Below are 6,507 nucleotides of genomic sequence, written 5' to 3' on the forward strand. Positions count from 1 at the left end.
TATAACTTTCTGTGAGTTAAGCTGCCTTTCCACTGTCTCCAACATTTGGATACGATTGTCGCATTTCTCCTCCTAGTGGGAGTCCCACAGAACTTTCAAATTGGTCGTGAAGCAACCGATTCCCTCGGCTTATCAAACACAAAAAAGATTGCCTAAATAAAAACATAGTAGATTTATGGGCCTAATCAACGTTTATAATTATTTAATAATAATTATAGAATAATTATTTCTGCCATAATTTTTCTAAACTGCCATTCTACAGAAAAAGTGGTTACAGAAAAAAATGTTAAAGTGGTAAAATGTTGGTAATTCTATCCTTGCGCTCATAGTTTTTAAAAGAATACATCACATCCGGTTGGGCGATCTCAAATATTTTAATGCATCCGAAACTCAAATCGGATCTGAAATTTCCCGCATACACATATGATTGGATCCTCACGCAGCTCCCTCACTACTCTCCATTGGAAATGAAGGACTTCTGGTCTATCGCTTGTCGTTTGTCGGAGATAGTGGAAAGGCGGCTTGACTGGCCGGTCACCGGTTCAGGCCGATCATGTGGAAAATCGACTGATTCCGGTCCCTGGCCGGTCGATCGGTGCATCTCTAATATAAAGAGGCAAGGCTTTCCATTCAAGCACTGGCAGTCAGTGCGGGTCACCATTACTTTAAAGAGTAGCAGTAGGGTCTTACCAAAGGGTTTGGCAGCTGTCAATATGGTGCTTGAGTCTGGGACCAATTATGGACCGACCTATTTCACATTACAAATGATTTGTTATTCCAGGTCAGCCAGCACTCAAATGAAAATGAATGGGAGGATTTTATGAGTCTTGAGTCACAGCAAGGGCACTGCAATTGCAAGCTACCATCTCTTCTTTAATGAGGCTGTAGCCACCTCAGGTTCTGGTTCTACTTGTTGGCCAATCTTGAATGATTCAGGAAAAACTACCTATAACAGTTAGCAGTTTTGACAACATAATGCCACATTCGTTGTACTTAAGCTACTGGCTTGATTAGCTCTGAATGCAATGACAGCTTCCTCAATAGTCCAGCAATCCGCAAAGCATGGTGACCCATTGACATGTGATTATCTTAAATTAGACAGCAAGCTTAATGAGGACCTGCAAAATATCTTCCACATTTTTTTTGTCAATACATTTTAGTCATGGTAAGCACCTTATTTAATTTAATGGGAATGAAAACAATAACGCAAAGAATAGAAGTCTGTTGGTTTGTTTATTTATGCTTCTGCCACAGGATAAAAAAAATGTAAAGGCTGATTGCGTCTTTTTTTTTATTTATTTTTTTACAATTCTGAGAATTGTGAGATATAAACTCAGAATTGTGAGATATGAACTCACAATTCTGACTTTTCTTCATAAACCCACAATTCTAAAAGAAGAAAAGTTGTGAGAAACTCGAAATTATTTTCATGGTGGAAACAAAAAACTTTAATTGTGAGATGTAAATTCATAATTTAGAGAAGAAAAGCCCAAACTGCAATGTAAACTGATAATATATAAAAAAAATAAAAAAATTTTTTTTTTATTTTTTATAAAATATTATTTGTGCTACAGCTGATGGACCTTGCACTGTATGTGGCTCTATGTAAGACACCTCAGATGTGTTCTGGTTTATGCATATACAGTACTTGTCTTAGAAACAACTTGTGTCTGGCGGCACTGATTTAATTTTCAGCATTAAATGCCTGTTAATAATTTCTGGGTTACATTCATATTTTATCAGCATGAAAGGGGATTTATGGCTTGAGTATTGTGCTTTTGGCCTTAGCTGAACCCCATGCAGGTGGTCTGCTCTAAAGGGGGATTGTTTATGCTGCAGGTACTACTGACATACAGGTGCATCTCAATAAATTAGAATGTCATGGAAAAGTTAATTTATTTCAGTAATTCAACTAAAATTGTGAAACTCGTGTATTAAATAAATTCAATGCACACAGACTGAAGTAGTTTAAGTCTTTGGTTCTTTTAATTGTGATGATTTTGGCTCACATTTAACAAAAACCCACCAATTCACAATCTCAACAAATTAGAATATGAATTACTGAAATAAATGAACTTTTCCAAGACATTCTAATTTATTGAGATGCACCTGTATCGTACTGTGGAATCATTGGATCAGATATAAGATTGTAATCTGAGATAAAGTGGAATTTTCTTCCCACAAACCCTCAGTGCTACCATGCTTTGGATATGCTTGGAAATGTAATGTGAATCAATAGCATTTCATTTTATACATTAGGGGTTCTTCAAGTGAGGTTAAACAGATCAAAACTATTAGTGTAGCTATGCTGAGATTGGAGTGTCTTTTTTTTTTCTTTGCAATGTTCCTCTTTTTTTCTTATAATTTGGCTCAGTGTCTTCCAGCCGACCCTCGTTATGACTCAGTCTCAGGGAAGGGGCAAATGCATTCTGACTGCCATTGTCTTATAATTGGCATGCTGTGTGTGTGTGTGTGTGTGTGTGCAAAGGGGTAGGGAACAAAACTCTTCTTGGCCTTTTCCAATAGAAGCGTGCAGTTGATTCTCTGTTCTGGTTGTGCTGTAGCTTTTGGCTGAGTTCCTGTTGGAGGTCAATTGTGCACTTCACTCGTACAGTTTGTCTGAACCCCCCCACCCCGTCCCCCTTGTAAAATAACCTTTTCATCTTCAGCAAAGCATCTAGAGCTGAGATAAAAACTACAGATTCCAAGTTCAGTTCTGTTTTCCCTTCAGTTACGGTGGATCGACTTTACCTGCTTAATAACTTGAAAGACATGGATAGGTTATAAAAAAAATAGATAAGTGAGATGTAGAGGTTTGCCTAAGGTTAAGTGTGTCAGATTAATTGTAAAGTTAATTTTCAATATCAAGATTTTTGGTTAAAATTTCTATGAATAAAGGGAATGTGTTTATCTGGTCCTGACACTGTGGAACTGGTCATGATTTTAGATGTTTTTCACTATCCAGTGTGATGCCACACTGAATGAACAGGTAACACTTTACAATAAGCTTAATTGTATCAATTTTATATTTTATGCATTAGGTTAAAGCATTTATTATTCTATTTTATTGTTAATTTTGACTTAGTTTTTTTTTTTCAAGTTGGATAAATGTAACATTATTATGAATAAACAAGAATTACATTTACATTTAATCATGTAGTTTTTATCCAAAGCGACTTACAAATGAGAACAATAGAAGCAATCAAACCCACAAAAGAGCAACAATATGTAAGTGCTGTGACAAGACCTGTTAGTCTAAAGCCGCGGTCACACTAGACTTTGAGCATGTGAAATTCGTTCAGACGGTGCTGCGAAAAGGAGCGGGAGCAGGATATGACATCACGTGCCAAAATATCCTCACTAGTCATAATTATTTTCTATTTAAGTGATTACAATCATTCACAAGTATAGTTAATCAAGTACACACACGCACACATACAAATCTCATGTAAAAAAAAATCACATAAAATTACACATTTCACTGTTCAAACGTGCCATCCGCTCCTGTTTCCCTTGCCACCGCAAACCAAGCCGCTTCTCTTTTTATGTGATTTTTGTAATCTTTTAAAGTTGTGTTGTATAAAGCATGATGATGCGACACTGCTAAAATGAGCGATTCCTCCGTTTCTGTACCGAGAGGTCACTTTGTGAGGTTTTGATCTTCTATTGGTCTCACCGTACACGTAGTAAGGGGTTTTATTCATTTATTTAAAATGGTTTTCTCTCTCTTCTCACTGCCAGTGGGAGCGAATGAAGACACCATACTAAACAGACCCTTGCAAGGGACGATAGCTAAACGTGACCTGACACGGCAATCAGTCTCTGTAATATTTGTATAGCAGATGTTGTTTTGATCCGGCGACCTTAGGATCGAGGTCAGTCATCGTCTAGCCATTAGAGCGCTCACCAGGGTTGGGGAGTAACGGAATACATGTAACGGCGTTACGTAATCAGGATACAAAAATCTAGTAACTGTAATCCGTTACAGTTACATCAAAAAACTTAAGTATTCAGATTACAGTTACATTTTGTAAAAAGTGGGAATACTATCAGGATTACATTTGTTTAATTTAAAATTAAATAAATGAGTATTTTGACATAACGCTATAGGCTATATTTAGCGCTGCTTCATCATAGTTCCTGGTAGAGCCCTGCACAGGCCTCAAATATAGGCCCTAGCCCGGCCCGTGCCCGACAGCTTATCAGAATTACCGGCCTGAGCCAGTCTTTTTTTCTCCTCCCAAAACAGCTTATACTACTGTTTCAGCTATTAAAATAGTTCAGTTTTGTATCTTACTTACTATTACTTATGACTTATTTACATATGTAACTTGAAGTAATCCAAAAGTAATCAGATTACATTACTTTCATATTGTGGTACTTGGATTACGTTACTGAATACTTTTTTAATGAAGTAATTTGTAACTGTAACAGAATACATTTTAAAAGTAACCCTCCCAACCCTGGCGGTCACACAGTGTGAGGAGAAGGGCCTCCTCAAACCTTAGCGTGCCGATTGTTACTGAGCTTTGTCAGTAGGAGCGTGTTACAAGAGCAACTTGAGTTTTTTAATGGCAGTTTGAATGAGTCCTGTATTTACATGTTCATTGAAAAATACTTTTCAAGGCTACATTTTAAGTCAATATCTGCATTGACTACCATGCAACACTTTTGATCGTAGATTGAGGTTAATCGTCAAAGAAAAACTGACTAGTTAGGTGGTTTATGGCCTAATTTGACATAATATTGAGTGTGTTTCATTAAACGTAAGGAAAGAACAAGTTCCTTTTTTTATTTGAGGTTGTCTGCAGGTGTCCTTGTATCCATTCACACTCAACAGTACATGTTGACTAATTGGTGATGCTGTTAAGAAGCTCTTTTGGGATTTGGAGAGCGAGACAAACAAGTGTTCCCATGGGGCGTCACCTGACCTAAACTACTGGGTGTTTATCCTGAAATGTCTAATTGGGACCAAGGCTGATGTTTTGTCTTTTGTAACTTGAAAAGTGTGTGTGTGTGTGTAGAAGAGAGAGATAAAAAGGCTGAGATGTGTCTGATGAGTAGCAAGGCATCGCTGTAAAACAAAAGTGTTGGTGCAGATAATTTATTCACTAAGGAGGTTTAGTGTTTTGAAAGATGATGATGAATGATTTGTGTAAGCAAAACCAAATGTGCTTTAGAGCAGTTTATTTTTTATAAGTAGCGTCTCTTGATGAAGGCCATAAATTAAAATAACAAGATGGAAGCCCATTGCTTTTATGTTGCACAAAGTATTTGGCCATAAAGACATATAAATAATGCAGTTAATCAGGGAAGATGTGTCACACGTTCCAGGTCATTTAAACGGCAAGTCTAAACACTAATAAGTTCCCGGGAGAGGCTATGAACCTTTTTAGAAGGCCTCCCTGAGACATGGTTGGGATGAGGAGTTTATTGCAATGTTTCAACGTATATTTTTACTTGCAATGAAGGTTATTGTTCACAAAGGTTTCATTTGTATACGGACAATTGTTTTAAACCTGCTTCTTTATAATTTTTTGGAAAGGAATTGATACTTTTATTTAGCAAAAATGCATTACAGAAAACGGTTAATTTAAACCGTAATAATATTACTGTTTTACTGTATTTTAGATCCAATAAATGCAGCGTTTGTGAGCATAAGAGATTTCTTTAAAATTAAATATTTATTACATATTCTGCTTTACACCTGACCATGTCTCCAGTGATGCTCATTCTCCCCAGGTCAAGATAAATGCCTATTTGACTCATATAATTTTGCATGAATAATAATGGTGCTTAATTTGAGTAGGCTATATAACCTCCTACTGCTTTTTATAGCAATATGATAAAGTAAAATGTCAGTGACTTGCCTGATAGCTACTGCTCATCTAATGAAATCCACAAAAAATTGTGATCAAGTTAAGCTCATTATTATTTCCTTTAAAGGGGTCATATGATGTTGCTAAAAAGAACATTATTTTGTATATTTGGTGTAATGAAATGTGTTTATGCGGTTTAAGGTTCAAAAAACACATTATTTTCCACATACTGTACATTATTGTTTCTCCTCTATGCCCCGCCTTTCTGAAACGCATCGATTTGTACAAATCGGTCTGAAAAGCGAGGTGTGCTGTGATTGGCCAGCTATCCAGTGCGTTGTGATTGGCCGAATGCCTCAAGCGTGTGACGGAAATCTTATGCCCCTTACCATACTGTGATGCCGTGTCCCGTAGCGACGAGACAAAACCAATAAAACCCATTATAAACGAGGCATTTGTTGCATCCAGTGGGGACATAATTACTGAATTTAATGACTTTTTATGCGCTGCGTTGCATCGCGCCGCGTAAACATAAAACCATGTCTGCATTTGTGATCGGAGAAATTACAAACAACAAGCGCTACTCTACACTGCCCAAAAAACTCGCTTTAAATATATAAAATATAAAAACGCTTTAAATATAAAAAACGTACTTACAGTATGCGAGTCAGAACAGCCGGCATTGTAG

The 6,507-nt window shown here is 36.8% G+C and overlaps 1 protein-coding gene across 1 annotated transcript in view; it reads left to right on the top strand.

Moving 5' to 3' along the window:
• The window catches only part of LOC107731876 (protein AF-9-like), a 39,615-nt gene that overhangs the window by 19,200 nt on the left and 13,908 nt on the right, over nt 1-6,507 (top strand). The gene's annotated exons all lie outside the window — the stretch shown is intronic.

Source organism: Sinocyclocheilus rhinocerous, unplaced genomic scaffold (assembly GCF_001515625.1).
Source record: "Sinocyclocheilus rhinocerous isolate Xijiao unplaced genomic scaffold, SAMN03320098_v1.1 scaffold1841, whole genome shotgun sequence".
Taxonomy (NCBI): domain Eukaryota; kingdom Metazoa; phylum Chordata; class Actinopteri; order Cypriniformes; family Cyprinidae; genus Sinocyclocheilus; species Sinocyclocheilus rhinocerous.